The following is a 16,475-nucleotide window of genomic DNA, read 5'->3' on the forward strand; positions in this document are numbered from 1 at the left end:
GCCAAGGTCGAGACACAAATAAACACAGTGCCCGTCGAACAACACACACACAGCCGGCTCTGACGCCGTGATTCGGGCTGTTCGGGCTCAGTGAGCGGGTGCAGTGAACAGTGCTGGTGGCTCATTTCCTCCGCCTCCATTGTTAGGACCCACAGAGAAATGCCCCGCCGTGGAGGAGGGAAAAAAAGCAGTGCGACATAAAAGACATGCGATGAGAGAAGTGCGGAAAATAATTATAATGTGCTCATGAACTGACGCGCATTCTTATGAAACACAAGGGCAAACACGTATTTTCCTTACCGACTTTTGTACACATGGCTTTTACAAGCTGAACTGAGAAGGACAAAGCGGCACGCAAAAAAGGGTAGCCGCCATTGCTCAGTGTTGATGGGGGATGGGAGCAAAGTGTGCTCCGGTAACAGGCAGCCCACATTCACATTCTACTCTGATGACGCACTTGGCCGCAGAGGACGGCTCGGATTGGTCGGTTAAGTGGAATAAACACGGCTTTGGCGCACGGCAGGCGCTGATTGGTTACCGCCGACGTCCGTCAATTCGAAACTAGGCTCAGTCGGCTGGCGGTAAAGAGCGGGCCCGGATGCTGGATCCGGACTGTGCTTCCATCAGTGTAGAGTTTCAGTTCTGTCTTTGACATGTTTGATTTCCCAGTTGTTGCCTTTTAGTTTTAGCGCCACGATCTCTGAGAGACACTCATTATGCTTAATTGTTTGGAAAAGCCGGGCTCTTCATGTTTCATTAGGCTGTATTATAAAATATTTAAACAGGTATCAGAGAGAGCAGATGGAGGCGGTGATCCTTCAACAGAACCAAACTCTGTCTCCCTGCTGCATCCATCTAACCACGTTTTGAGTGTGTGGAAAATATGAATTTGCTGACATGCACCTGCAGCGCGTCGACCTGTTTATGTGTTGATTTTGAACTTGTGCATTAAAGCCCAACTTTTATACTGTGCATTACATTCATATACTGAGTAAAGATGATGGATGTAGCTAATGTGATGAGCCATCCCTTACTGAATCGTCCAGAAGCGTCTTGGTGTTGAAACCAGACGAGAAACTTGATACTGCCAGGAGTTTTAAGTCACATGCTCGTACCCCGAGTCATTGTCATTTTTGACTAACAGAGATCGTTATTTAAAAAGGAACACTATAAGGTATTGATTGCGACCATAGAGCCACCAGGAAAGTCTTTAATGAGGTTATAGATTGGGAGAGCCAAAGGTCAATGTGTCAAAGACAACTAAACCATCCAGAGGAGTCGCCCCCTGTTGGCCATTATATAAGAAAAAAGTACTTTTCAGAACCCGAAGCTATGTCCGAATTTTAACCTTGCAGGTAAATGTCTGTATTTTCGGGCTTAGGCTGCATTAAATCTGGTTTCCATGGTAACACCAGATGTAAAACACAACAGCAAAGTAAAAAAGTTCCCAAGAAAAGTTCCTGATGATTCTGAAGACACAGATCATTCGCAGGAACTATTATAGTTTAAAACAAGTGAAAAAAATCATCCTATGTGTCGAATCGAGAGCGCCGTGTGACCTCAGTAAACGCTATCATCAACAGCTTGTGGTCTCACTCGTGTGTTTCAACTCTAATCAAAGTCCATTAGTTCCCAGAAGGACAGTAAAGCTGGGTGTGATCGACAAGTCGCTAGCGTATAAGCATCCAGTATCCCTCTGATGTGACATCTTCTTAAGATAAGATGATGATGGTCAGTGGGCTCAGCTTCAGTCTTTACAAACTAACAGGTGACATCACGATGGCTACGTCCATCATTTATTCATCATGTGACTTCAGCATCCTACTGTAGAGTCAAAACCATCAGCCGTGTTAGCACAGAAACTAGCAGAGATGACGTATTTCCATCAGGTTTGAACTTCTTTTAAAGATGTCCTCTTTTTCTTAAAACATGAACTACACCCCAATAAAACATTGACTATTAAAATCATAAAACCAGGCTCAGTTTCCAGAAAAGAAGAAACTTTGTAAATGTAGAGTTGACAAATCAAACATGCACGTGGCTCGTAGATGTGCATTACTGCCTGCATCAGGCTCACCAACTGCAGACAAGACTGATGATGTCTTCTAAACTTCTGTGTGTTCGACACATTGGAAACTGAAAGAAGCCCGAAATGTTTTCTTAAAGTAAACAAAGTAACACAATTAATCAATTATAAGCAGAAAAGAGTAACAGAGTTGGTCAGTCAGATTCAGTACTGATTTGGTGCACCAGAACCCAACCGTCGGTCCAACTCTGGGTACAGAACAAATCTATGAGCCAAGGTTGGATTAACGGCCGTGCAGAGCGGTCAGCTGCGTCTGGCCTCCAAAGCTCTGAGTTTGCGGCGTGTCAATTGGTTGTAGATAATTTGATTAACCACAGATCTGAATTTGAATCACAGAAGATCAATATCAGCTGAGACAGGTACTTAATGTTCAGGAGAAGCAGAAGAAAGACTGCTGTTAGTTTAGTTTAATTCAGTGATAAATAAATGGTAAATAGCCTGTATTTGTATACTTAGGCTTTACATAGTCCAATAACACACTTTGGTTCTCAGGTTGGTCGGACCATGCTGGGTGTCAGCTGGTCCTCCTTTGCCATAACACAGCTGAGCATGCCGCCGCTCACAGTTTGTAAGGTTCAGGGATTTGATGCCAGAATAGCTCCACGCTAACACTGGAGTTCAGTGTAAATTTTAGATTTCAGAAATGAAAACTACATGAAGCACACGCCATCTCACTTTATTCACTGAAGCAGCCGCTGCTACATGATTATCGTCACCCCGCAGCAGTGAGTGCAGTCACATAAACTGGTCACTGATGCAAATCAGCAGCGGACGCAGACAATAACTCAGCCTGTTCACGGACAGCTGCGTCTTCTGATACACTCCCAGTGTGTGTGTTGGGAAACCGCTTCAGGCTGTAACAATTATCATATGAAAAATGTCCAGTTATACGTTTAAAAACATTTCAGACGCGACTTTAAATTCAAACGCAGAGACAGAAACTTTAGTTTAGAGTGCAGATCATCTTTACTGAGCTCTAAAAAGAAAACAATCCAGTCATTGCTACAGTATTAAACTGCGGGTCATACCAACTGGGAATATGTCGACTTGTTATATAGAATTTATGTGAAGGTTTCTTTTATATTGGGGATATTTTCATATTACTAACATAAAATAATCTTGTTTCCATGAAGTTATCGAGTCCCAGAACCTGCAGTTCCTTTAACGGCCACTCGAGGCTCCAGCAGTGAGTCCGTCCCCATAGTTAAAACATCCAAATGTGCAGCTGGAATAAACATGTTTACAGCCTGGTACAAAAACTGTTTTGGTCTCTATAGTAAATGTAAACTTTTAAAACAACTGTACGGAGTTTATTTTTTATATAACTCTTCTGTTTAAACTGTGTTAAGACTTAAAGCTAAATGTAGCATATTTAGCTGCTTTGCTTAATGGAACTACATTTAATTCCTGGGCTGCATCCTCCACCAGCTGTCTCGGTCTTCATCTTGATAAACCGAGCAGATACTTGAAGTTTACACAGCTAAATATCTTGAAAGCTTACTTCGTGACCCATTGTTGGAAACTGGAATTGGCTGGACCGCGCTATGAATTCTGGGATATGGTGGGCCAAGAAGGACACACCCGACCCATCCTTCAAATTCGGGGAAAAGGAGGACTCAATTGTCGGCTGTATTCGGAGGAGTCCACGAATTTGGACAGCCTTCAGCTCATCGCTGTGACGTAATCGGTCAGGAGGATGCAGCTCAGGAATTTGGACACACCCTTAGTCTCTCTGATGCTTCAGCTCACGTTACTCTACAAGCTACAGTTAGCTTCTTCTGACACGCTCTATGATGTGGACTTTCACCGTTTATTTAACTTCATGTAGAATCATCAGCTAACGTAACGAGCAAGTGTTTGTAGTGTCAGCTGAGTTAGAGAATATGAGGCCTGAGGTGTAAACAGGATTATTTCAACTCAGATTTAATCAAATCTAACATTTTGATTAATAGCTGTTATTTTTGTCAAATTGCTTTATGCTTCTTAACATCTTGATGCTGTTTTTTGTAAAAAGCATTGCTGCTGAAGATGCGTTACAAATAAATTTGCCTTATGTTGCCTTTTAAAATAACATTTAAATCCATTTAAAATACCACGCAGACTCACTTATTAACCATCAATGCTTCATCCATACATCTGGGTATAAAGATGCTCAGTTTGCAGCTGAGCTCAATAACTCGCTCCTGAATATTTAACCACATCAGCTCAGTTTAAGTTCATCAGTTCGGGGTGTTTGAATTGGATTTTAAATATTTTCGGAGCTTCAGCTCTGACACTAATCCAGGTTTCAAGTTAATCCCAGTCAGCCTGTAAGGGGAGACGTTTGGTTTGTGGGTGAGTCGACGTTACTCAAACACACAAAGCTTCTGTTTGGTTTCTGGTTTTTCTTGCTGGCTCCTGCAGGCCAATGTTCAGGCTGTGTCATCGTGACTGGAGGGAGGAGAGATAAAGAAGGGCCACCGTGGCGGCGGCAAAGGGAAAGGTTTTCTGGTGGTTGTGTATCATTCATCCGGCGTGCAGCCGACATGTCTGAACCTGTCGCAGCGACGCAGTGAGGTGGACGCAGCAGAAGAAGTTCAGATGAATCTGAGAGAGCGAAGCTCACAGAGGCTTTTCTGACATTTCCAACATCCAGTTGTTGTTTCAGCTTCAGTGTAATCTGCACTGAGAGCAGTTTCTCTTAAACCTGCGGTTTTTGATCAGGTTAGTGTGAAGCTCTTTGTGTCCGCTCCTCCCCCACAGCGAGGACTCCTCTGACAGTTTGATTTTTATCTCGAACCTTGAATACTTTCAGTTTTTGGCTGATAAACCAGTTTTATACATTTTCTATTACACTTTATTTTTTTCTCTCAAAAAACTCTCAACTTCAAAGTTTAAAGAAAAAGGTTTATCTAAACGTTGGCACACTAAACTGATGTCCACCTTTCCTTGGTATTTATTTAATAGAGAGAATGCACTGCTATAAAATCTGATGGAAGCAGTTACTACACTGTGATTTTGAAGGTACAAGTTAATATTTGAGGTAAAGAAAAACGATCCTCTGCAGGATTTTGGTGTTGTGAGTTCGTAAAGTCAAAAGGTCAAAAAGTCAAAGCAAGTAAAAAACAACAAAGTGACATCGTTTGACTTCCCAGGACGAGAACACACTGAGACTCCATGAAGACTTTTATTGGTGGATTTGAATCCATATCAGACAAATAATAAAGCAGTGCTGATGATGAAGAAGAAGAACATTTTCCACTCAGTCCATGTTCCTGTCCATTTTCAGAGGAACGCCACTTGACCTATAAATCATTCAAGCATACGAAAGTCTCCAAAGTCATGAACCGCTGCTGTCTCTGCCCATGACACACAACTCAGCAAAGAAACAGCCTGTAGCTGTATGAGCAGACACTCTGTTACCAGCAGCCTGTCACAGAAGCTTGTTATTTGTTCTCTTTAGTTTGTATCTGTGAAAAATATCAAAGACAACATTAAAAGTATTTTTGCACCAACCAGGTGATCTCCAAAGAGATCTGAGCACGTCACGCACCGGGTCCTTAATCTGAGGAACCCGAACAAGAGGAGAACATAAGAACTAGAGAAACGCTCCAGAGAAGATGGAAAAAATCCCAGACGCAGGACCTGAGGATGCACCGGCTCATCAGCTGATCCATCTACTGTTCACTGAAGCGTCTCAGAGGAAGGCTGAGTGTCAGTCATTCTGAGGGACGGCTGAAGTCTGATGGAGGAAGGAGTCTGAATCAGTGTCAGCAGGGAGGAGGTCAGGAGGTGGAACCAGCCCGGACAGGTCACCAGAGACAGACAGCCATCCACACACACACACACACACACACACACACACACACACACACACACACACACACACACACACACACACACACACACGCACATGCACGCACAGTTAAGAATCACTAATTACCTGAAACACACTGTAAAGCAAAGGTGTCTATATACTTCTGACCACCAGATGCCTGCAGTGTGTCTACTGTAGGCAGACAGAGCACAGCTGCATGTGTCTCCGCCTGTTTGGCCCCCTAATGGTCAAATATCACATCAAGCATGTTTAACATTTAATGGGATGTAAAACGTTTGAGCCGCGCGCTCTGTGAAACATGTGGCAACAGGCAGCAGTGAGACATGGATGTGTTTAACCCGCGCTTTCTGGCACAAGAGGAAGTGCTCACAGCTCGTCTGACCGTGACTTCCTCTGAAGCAACACTGAGTCACGTTCGGCCTTTTTCAGCACGAGCTGAATGTAACGCGCAGGTTTGTGTTCAGCCGTGTTTATTTAGCCCATAGACAGACTCCAGGTTGACTCGGCAGCACAATCCAGGACACACGGAGCTGAAAACAGTTCATTTACAAAAAGAGTGCTTTCCTGAAAAACGTCCAATCAGAACCTGGTTCATCCTCAACTGACGGCAGCGCTGCGTTTACAGCTATTTGTTTATGAAGCAAAGTAGTAAACCTTTAATACCTGTAGCACCTTTAGCCTTTATAAGCAACATATAAATATCTAATCATTACCTGATTAAAGGTTAAAGTTTGCGAAGCCGTAATTAGAAAATAATTATGCTTATCATTAATCAGAAAAAGATAGAAGAGCGTGGTTTGTCTGCAGAGCTGCCACTGAGCAAAGACCTCCGGTCTAATGTCCTCAGCACAGACGAGACCAAAGAGGAGACGTTTGTCTATAATGCTCAGCGCCTCAGAACGGCTGCAGCACGCTGGTGAAGGAGCGAGCACTGGGTCATCTTACAGACACTGAGTTGACTCCTGCTTTACAGCCACTGTCGGGGAGTAATGGAGTACATGTACCACTGTTACGTATTTAAAATACAAAATATGAGTAACTGTATTCTGTTACAGTTACCGTTTCAAAAGGTGGTAATCAGAATACAGTTACTTTGCTGAAATAAATGGATTGCGGTCTTTTCCTGTTTCATATGTTGGGCTATGGCCTCTCTGTTTTTGGTAATTCCACGCAGGTGGAAACCCAAACAGACACGCATTAAGAGGCTCTAATGCGCGTGTCTCCCCTATTTGCGGCCCGCATAAGGACGTGAAGAAATGTTTTTTAAAATTAATATTCAAAACATGCTTTAATATGAAGGCAACGGGCAGAGTGTTACAGGCCTAAAGCATGTGCTGCAGGGAGAATGGACCCGTGATGTGTCTGTGAGCGAGGGAGGGAGAACAAGGAAAAGTAGGAGCTGTCACCGAGCAGAAACAGGAGCTGGAAGCATGTAAATATAATAATAACCACTGCAGCCAAACAGAGAGCCTGACGAGCCCAGCTGTAAGTAAGCTGTTAAGACTAGACTGTACACTGTGTTCGTGTTTTCCTCTGAAACAATAAGCTCCGTTGCAGCAGCCTTTCAACGCCTCTCTCTGTCTCTCGCTAGCAAAGTTGACCCAGACAGCAAAGTAAAGCTATTTTTCAGCTATGAGCCGACACGAACCCGACGTATCAGCCAGAGGTCCCTTTACTACGGTTCGGAGCCGCTGACCTGTTTTATATACGCGCCGAATAGTTTCTATACGAGGTCGCTGCAAAAAGTGCAGCCTTACCTAATGTCCACCTACTGTTACTCATTTATATTAAGGTTTAAACATCTAGTTGGTGTTGGTGTGGAGAGTAACCTTCAGTAATAAATCACACAGCAATAGCACATTCATGTAGTTGTAAAAAGCACGGTAATATATTAAGTAATCCAAAGTATTCAGAATACGTTACTCTCATTGAGTAATGTATACGTTACAAAATACATTTTGGGGCATGTAATCTGTAATCTGTAATCTGTAGTGGAATACATTTGAAAAGTAACCTTCCAACACCGTTTACAGCCAAGGCCGTTTAAAGCTTGGTAGAAACCAGCAGCAGATCTAAGAATGTCTAAAACAGGAATCAAGTGCAGACTGAAGCTGAGTGCTGTGCAGAAATGAACGCTGCAAACCTCGATGGCCTGAAGCTGCGCTGTGAAGACGACCAGAGCTCGTCCACAGCGACATGACGGCCACACAGAAACCTTCACTCCTGCTAACAGAGCTTCTACAAGCCATGAGGTGGACTCAGTGGTTCTCACACAACTTTCACTTTGTAAGCACTTTGGGACTTTTGTTGTCACACATCTCTAAATGAATGAACTCGTGCATTAGTTTTGGTTCCATTATGACGAATCTGTGTGTTCAGTTTAAGTTGTGCTCGTATAATTTTAGATGCAGATGATTTTCCTCGTGTCTTATGTATTTCTTGTGAACCTTGGGTACTTTCTTTTTCTTCTGACTGCTCATGAACTCTGTTTCCACTCTTGCTTTCATTGTGGATTTATTTTGGTTGAATAACTCGAGCTGCTCCTTTAATCGTTGCCATACCTGCACGTGTGCATGTGAGTGCTCGTTTTGAATTGTGAAACACGACAAATATAGAATCAGCACTGCCTGATCTGGCACAAGAGGAAGTGCTGAGGGCACGAACAGTGACAGGCCTATGAGGGTTATTAGGTCACGCTCCGTGAACAGCAACAGTTACCGCCTAATTCATACGAGCGACAGCCTGGATGGAATCTGATTCGCGCGCTGAAGCCAAAATAAAGTGAAACCTGAATGAATGAAAAGCAAACACAGAGTCAGTGTGAACGGGAGCAAATCTCTGCAGCAGGTTCAACATCTGGTGTTCAGCAGCCGAGCCGAGGCCGTCGCGGCGGCGCAGTAATGAACACGGAGTCCCAGTCACATGTTACTCTGAGTGCTTCTTCTAAATGTCTCACTGACACTGATAAAGGATGATTCTCTGCATCCGCTTGTCATCTTTAGTAACCAGCAGCCAATGAAAGCTTTCCCCTCGCTCTCCACAGGGTCACATGACTCTGCCATCCTTCTCGCTCGCCCACAGCTTGATTTCCCCGTTCACCATCGCCTCTTTCGCTCTCCCTCTCTCTCTGTCTCTCTCTTTATCGATTACCCCGACAAGGACATTATGCCTGACGTATGACATTACATGGAGCAGAGACAATGGAGGGCAGAGAGATAAGTGATTATCACCTCGAGGTGTTGGAGGCTCCTTTTGTGCAGAGCACATTGTGCAGTCTTTCTTTCTTTCACGTCTTTGCACAAACAATTTTTAAAAAAGGGGCAAAAATCAGTTCAGTGTGAGCGGTTGACCCTGTGTGCACGGCCTCATCTACACAAAGGATTTAATAACAATAACTAACCCTGCACACAGACGGTTTGTTCTCATGTTTGTGAATCGGCATCATTTTAAACACGTTTCAGGTGGAACATGAAGATGAAACAACAGAGACCAAGAAAAAATCAAACAAATGTCAGAATAAAAGTGAAGCTGCAGAAACAGGGCTGCTGATGCTGTGAGAAGCTCAGTGCAAATACAACAAAAGTGATAGTGTTCGTCCCTTAATGAAGCGGTCTGGTGTGGATGTCACAGCTGAGTCTCTTTTGTCTAATGGGAACTTTGAAGTTTTGTGACATTTCAGCCTCTTGTTGTTGTTGTTGGTTGTTTAATCCTGATTCCGCCTCTTTATTTTCTCCCTACATTATTTCCACGTGTGGTCGATACCTTTTAGCAATTTGAGGGAATTCCTTGTGACACTGCTGAAAATAAACTGGTGACCTGCATAACTATGGTAACTGGGATGGACTCCAGCCAGCCAACGACCCTGGATAGCAGAAGTGAATGAGACGATGGATGGATGGACAAGCTTTCGGTCTTTTGCAAACATGCTCAGTAAAATGTTTTGGTTCTTCATTTTTAAGTGTTCACACTTCAGTGGTCGTTGTTACCGGACTGATGTGTTGGTGTGATTCAACCTCGTCGCTCACAGATCCTTTTTATGCTGACCTTTCTAAAATAGTAAGACCTTAAAAAGACCCTAAAACTGACCTTTATGAGCGGTCACCAGCAGTGGGGACAAAGAAGAAAAGGGGGAATCATTTCTTCAGCTGTGGAAACGCGCCTGCATGTGCGGTCCACCTTCATTAACGGCACACTGGACTAAAGAAATAAACTTGGTTGGATTACAACTGCAGGAAAAACACTGCAGTTCTCCTCCAATCAGAAACATTAACTGCAGGAACTTCCTCCAGGGACCAGGAAGTATGAATTTAATCTGCCTAATCTGTGTGGAAACGTTAAATAATGAGCTCTGTAATTCAGTGAGAAACAGCTGGAGGAACTAAAAATCGGGTCCCTAAGTTCCCAAACCCCTAGGAAGTATCGACCCCCCGGGAGGTTTTGGAAGTAGAAGAACTTCATTTAGACTCTGTTTGCTTTATTAGGCGAGCACCTCAAATGGTTCTGGAAGCTCCCGTGGACACGAAGGGTTAACGGGAGTCCCGCACTCAGGGTAGGTTTGGTTTACAGCTGAGCTTCAAATTACCTGTTGATATCGGCTCCACTACAGCACACATGCTCGGCCCCGAGGGGCTTTCTCATCCTTGCAGTAACGCCGCTCTTTCATTCGCTTCATGATGCAGAGCGACGGCGAGCTGCACACTGATTCGCTGACCTGTCAGTTACCAGCGAGGAAACAAACTGAACAGGAGCGCGCCGCTTCAAAGCCAGGTCAAATATTAAACATACAAAGATCTGAGCACACAGACTAAAGTCCATAAAACATTCAAAAAACATTAAATAGTCCATGAAGCTTGCTCACATCCACCAACAATAAACTGTAAAAGTGAGCATGTGTTCGGCTACGAGGGAAACACATCGTGAGCTGAGTGTTCATTAATATTTAACAGCCTGGTGGCCCGAGAGATAAAAGAATTGTTCAGCCTGTTAGATCCTGCCTTTGGTGGTGGAAATATCAGACTCTCCCCGCGGACGATGAAGGGGACGGACCGACCGGCACCACACCAAAGAGCTCGCCAACCTCGTCTGGACGCCGGATCCTGAAGGTTCAACTGTGTTTACGCTGAAACGAGTCAGACTGAAGTCTTTCATTTGAGAATAAGGTGACGAGCAAACAGTGGACTGAAGGATGGACGTACAGGGTCCATGTAGAAGATCCCCAAACATGTCTGGCTGCTGATTGTTCAGACGTCTGTGAGGAAACATATTCTCAGCGGAGATATGAGCTCATTAAACTCTTTCATAATGACTTTATGATCTCTGTCACTCGCTTCATACAGATAGACAGATTAGTCTGTTGATCATACGGGATTCCCTCTTTAAAAACACACCAGCGACCCCAGACTGTACGATCATGTTTGAACCGAGTATCTTAACTTAGTGACAAACAAAGGTTCCCAGATGTTCCCTGATGTTTCCCGATCAGACTCTAAAACAGACCAATAACACAAACATACTGCGGTCCATTCAGATTCAGTCTGAGTAGGAAATCCTCTTCGCTGTGGGTGTCACAGTCGTGAGCCACTCAGATGTTTGCAGGACTGCAGGTACACAGCTGGATGGTTGTGACCACAGGACACAAACACCAACATTGTTTGCGTCAAAAATAATCTCTTCAGTCTTTTTCACTTTCAAAGCTTGGAGCTCTGAGTCACAACAAACGCCTCGTACTTCAGAGAGGACGCTCGTACTGTAAAGAGCGCAGTAAACACAGCAGCATTTTAAAGAGTAACTGTGTGGATGAGCACACAGAGCAGGGCTCTACTGTGGAGATGACACGACTTAGATTTGTAACCTTTTCCTGGGAATTAATGAGAACTTTCTTTTTTTATGACACTTTTACTTCTTTTTGTCACTTTAATTTTCAAGCTGAGCCAAACGTTTGTTCTTAACTAACTTGTTGTTTTATTGCTTCATGAATCTGTTATGATTGCGTGTGTGACGCTGAGCTGGGTTTGACGCGCCGTCACTGCTTCTACTGCGTGAATGCTTTTTGTTGCAAACAGCCAACTGTTTAAAATAAAAACAGATGCATGTTTGCAGCTGCAGACGCAGCGTGTCGGCGTGTGAGAATCCTGGAAAACCAGAATCCAACTGAAGCTGCTTCCAGCTCCATTTTCACTCCGGTTCGTAGAGGAGCACGCGGCTCACAATAACCGCCGTTACACGGTGCAGCCTCTCGGCCCGTCCTCCGTGCTGCTCGCTGCTCTGCATCCTGAATGAACCTGAAGTGTTAAACTCATCACTTCCTGTGTGGGAGGAGAGACACCTTCAGCTTTAGTAACCGACTTATGAAAATAACCACAACTGGCACACTCCACAGCTTATTACTGCTTCTCACTGTTTTCTCTTTGGTTGATGGGCGTGAACCTGCTGGATGTTAGCGCCTGCAGTTTGTGGTCGGCTCCGCGAGTCCTGATGTTTAACAGTTACGCTGCATGTGAGGCGTGTTCTGTGTGTGCATCTCACAGAGGCTCGGCCTTCGCTCTGCAGCTTTACGAGGCCGTAGCCCGGGGCTCCACGTTTACTGCAGGAATTCTCTTTGTAAGAACAAGCTGAGACAATGAGGGGCTGGCAGGCCCTGCTGCTCCTCCTCAGCTCCTCCTCTACTCCTTCAACAGCTCTCCTCCTCCTTCACCAAGGAAACACTTCTGCTTCCACAGTGCCTCAGTGCAAGGCAGCAACACTCAACACTAATGTGGCCTCTAAATGTAAGAAGTGTCTTGTCAGGCTCACAGATGTGAATAAAGTGTAGCTGCTGACAGATAACGCTTCTGCAGACCAACTACATTAAGAAGTTAGAGTTTATCAGTCAGGAGATCTTGTGTCTTATTAGCAAAGCCAGACATTAAGTCCTGCATAAAGACCTGGAAAAGTTTCTCCACGTCTAGGTTGGATTATTGAAACTCCTTTTACTTTGGTCTTAACCCGACTCGTCTCCATAGGCTGCAAATTGTTCAGAGCGCAGCTGCTCGTCTCCTCACTGGTACCGGGCGACGTGTCTCTATCACCCGTCCTTGCCGACCTGCATCTGATTCTATTCAATCCTTCAAATCGCGGTTAAAAACCCACCTAGTTAGCCTCGCCTTTTCTACCAGTTAGTGCATGTTTGTTAGTTTAATGCTTATTTCTATCTTCGATCTGTTCTTAACTACTTTTAATAATTTTTAAAGTTTTTGACTGTTTTATCCTTTACACATATTGTTCTTTTATGCTTTTATATGCATTTCTTTTGCTTCTGTGTTTTAATGCCAGTTAACCTCCATGCTGGTACTTTGCCACAGCCTTCGTCCTCCCTGTTACTTCATCTTACTTCACCACTGGTTTTTAAATGTGCTATATAAATAAAGTTTGCGGTTGTTGTTGTTGTTGTTGTTGTTGTAAGGTGTAGCTGCTGACAGATAACGCTTCTGCAGACCAACTACATTAAGACGTTTATCACACAGGAGATGTGATTCACTTCTTGCTGGTTTCCTTTTCACATGCTTAAACATCTCTACATTCATATCTACACCTTCATCTGGAAATGTTACCTATATGACATCATCAGAAGGAAATCTGATAACAGAAGGACGCCATGTTGTTTGTGAAACTCTGCTTTTTCACCGTGTGGCTTAAACGCCAGCGAGCCCAAACCCTCAGTGCTTTACTGGTGACTCAGATCATTTCATGTTAAATCCAAAAGTACGAGTCAGAGAGAAGCAGGGTTTCTTTTTTCCAGAATTTGTGTCAAATATTTTGATTTTCAGACACACCAGCAGGGAAGAAGCTGGAGTCTCTCGCCGGCGTTGGACAGATTGTCCTGAAAAATGGTGAATGACTCACCTGCAAAAATACCAACATCCCCATCAGCAAACACGCGAGCTCCACAGACCCTCAGCGGCCCAGCCCACTCCACTCATATCAAAACTGCTGGTGTGGCTCATCTATGCACAAGGTGTCCTTTGGTGCATGATGCTCGGCGTTACTGCGTTACAGACACGAGTCAGTCTCGCCGTGTTACTGTGCGTGTTTTAGCCCGGGCCTATGATGTTACTCTAACACTAACCAAGTTATTTTAGTGCTTAACTCTAACCCGCAGCATAAAGCTGAAAGCACAAGAGGATCATCTCCAGCCTGAAAACCTGCAGCTTCATCCACCTCCACACCTCCAGCCTCCAACCACAGACTGTCTGGATGGGAATGCATTGTCTGGACCTCTGATTGGTGAAGGCCCCGTCAGAGCCTCTGCTGGAAGTGATGAAGAGCATCACGTAACATCATTACTTCCTGTTTACAAAGTCTGTTTTTTATCTTCAGCCTTTTTCACACATGAACTCCAGACGTCGGTGGAAGAATCAGGTCAAGTCATTGTTCAGAGTTATCCTTTCTCACATGTAGCATGCAGCAGGAAATAGTCTGCTTCACACTGCTGGAGACGCTCGGTGTGGTTTTGACGCTGGCTGATTGGAGCGCTCGTGGGAGCCGGAGGAGCGCCTCCGTCCACAGCAGCTCGCGGCTGCGGCGCATGTGTGAAAGCAGCTTTTCTTTAATTACTGCTGCTCAGTTTGTTGGCTCATTATCACATCAAAGGTGGAGTTTAAGTGAAAGCTCGAGTTGGAATTGAGGTTGTTTCCCCAGATTTTGGTGAATTTGAAAAGTCACTTTGTAACAAAGGCTGGGCTTAAACTGAAAACGGTCCAATCAGGAGCCGCAGAGCAGCTGCTGAAGGGAAGCTGAGGTGAGAGCGTGTGGTCAGCCCTGCACTGCCCTTATTGTTTTTATTCATTAGCAGGAAATTACAGAGGACTCGCTGCACAACAAAGAGTGTGTTCTTCCTTTTTAAGACCGGGGCTTGATGGTATCGCACCAACTGTTTTTTTTCTTTTCGTGCCTTTAGCCTCAACTAATGTTGACTCAGGAAATATCACTCGAAGGTATTTATTACACCTCACGCAGCTCCCTCTGCAGACACTGGAAGCAGAAACATGCTCTCCTTCCACAGCAGAGCTGCTGTAATCTCCCAGGAATAAACAGCTGAGGTCGTACGGCGATGAAACTACCTTGTATTTCCTATAAGGTTATTTAGGGCAGAGTTTATCACACGTTCAGTCTAAAAAGGGGCAGACTGCTTTATTTTGTATTAGTGTGACTTTCCACAAAATAGATGAATATCCACGTTAAAAGGCATCACGCAGAAGTCCTCGAGGAATCACAAAACTGTGAAGCTGTAATTAAATCTTGATTTAAGAGCGATCCACACACTGTTCTCACGGCTTCTCCTCAAACTGTCCCTTTAAAGAGTAAAGCTTGTTGTTAGAGATGTTAAATATAGACTTAAAATTTAAAAAGACAGAAAAGCAGCCTCACTTCTACAAATGCTCCTTTCCCTCTTTAACACGTGCACTCCCAGTCTGACGTGACCCATTTACACTCATATTAAGGCATTACCTGCCTTTGTGCTGGATGCATTAGCATTAAAAGAGGACCAGTGTGAGGACTGTGAGGCGGGTCTGTGGCTCTGCTCATAACAATAGGAGGTGTTTGGTCCAAACCCCTGCTGGGGGCTGCTGGTGGGAGAGCCGGGGGAGGTGGAGACCGGGCAGGGACGGGGGCTGGGAGCGCTGCCTCTGCTCAGAGGCGTCACACAAAGAAGTCTTCTTCAGAACTCCATCTACCTGAAACAGGCAACAGGTAGAAACTGGAAATTTGCACTAGAAACGCAGGAAAATGTCTCCTTACTGACATCTAGTGGTAGAGGAGGGAACTGCAACCACAATTTACAGTTAATGTCCCTTTCACAACCCCCGTGTGTGTGTGTGCGCGTGTGTGTGCGTGTGTGTGTGTGTGTGCGTGTGCGTGTGCGTGTGCGTGTGTGTGTGTGCGCGTGTGTGTGTGTGCGTGCGTGTGTGTGTGTGTGTGTGTGCGTGTGTGTGTGTGCGTGTGTGTGTGTGTGTGTGTGTGTGTGTGTGTGTGGCTAAAAAACCTTTAGTTCCTCTAAAGTCCACCAGAGGCTCAGCAGTGAGTCTGTCCCCACAGACTATAGTTTGCATGAAAGATGCTACTTACATGCAAACACAGGAAATGGAGGCCTGTAGTTTCAAAGTAAAAGTTGTACCTGCAGGTGATGTCATGATATGTTTGTGTTTCAGCAGTGTACTCGTCTTTGTGACTGCTTTCACCTATCAACAGCCAGGAACTGCTCGCTAACTGTGACCAGATGTTACGGGGGTGGTGAGTAAGAGAACCCAGACGCGGATCGCTCGTTAAGGTTGAACAGTGTCTTTATTTACAGTGAAGCCAATCCAAAGTAATCCATAGTGCTAAGTCCCTTCCGTGCTCCCCTCGTGTGTCCATACGACTTTCGTGAACAGTGACGTCTCTCCTCTCGTATCTCTGTCTCACTCGTAGCCCGGAAAAAAGGCAAACAGATGCGGTTAGCCTCCCTCCGCTATCAAACGTTTGTCTAACACTCGCTGAATTCGAGTCACTACCCGGCTTGGTGGAATACTCCAGCGCTGTCTGTCACTCAGCCAC

Source organism: Mchenga conophoros, linkage group LG18, assembly GCF_057382185.1.
Source record: "Mchenga conophoros isolate Kocher_MC1m ecotype Shallow Benthic linkage group LG18, M_conophoros_male_GT1.1, whole genome shotgun sequence".
NCBI classification, from domain to species: Eukaryota; Metazoa; Chordata; class Actinopteri; order Cichliformes; family Cichlidae; genus Mchenga; species Mchenga conophoros.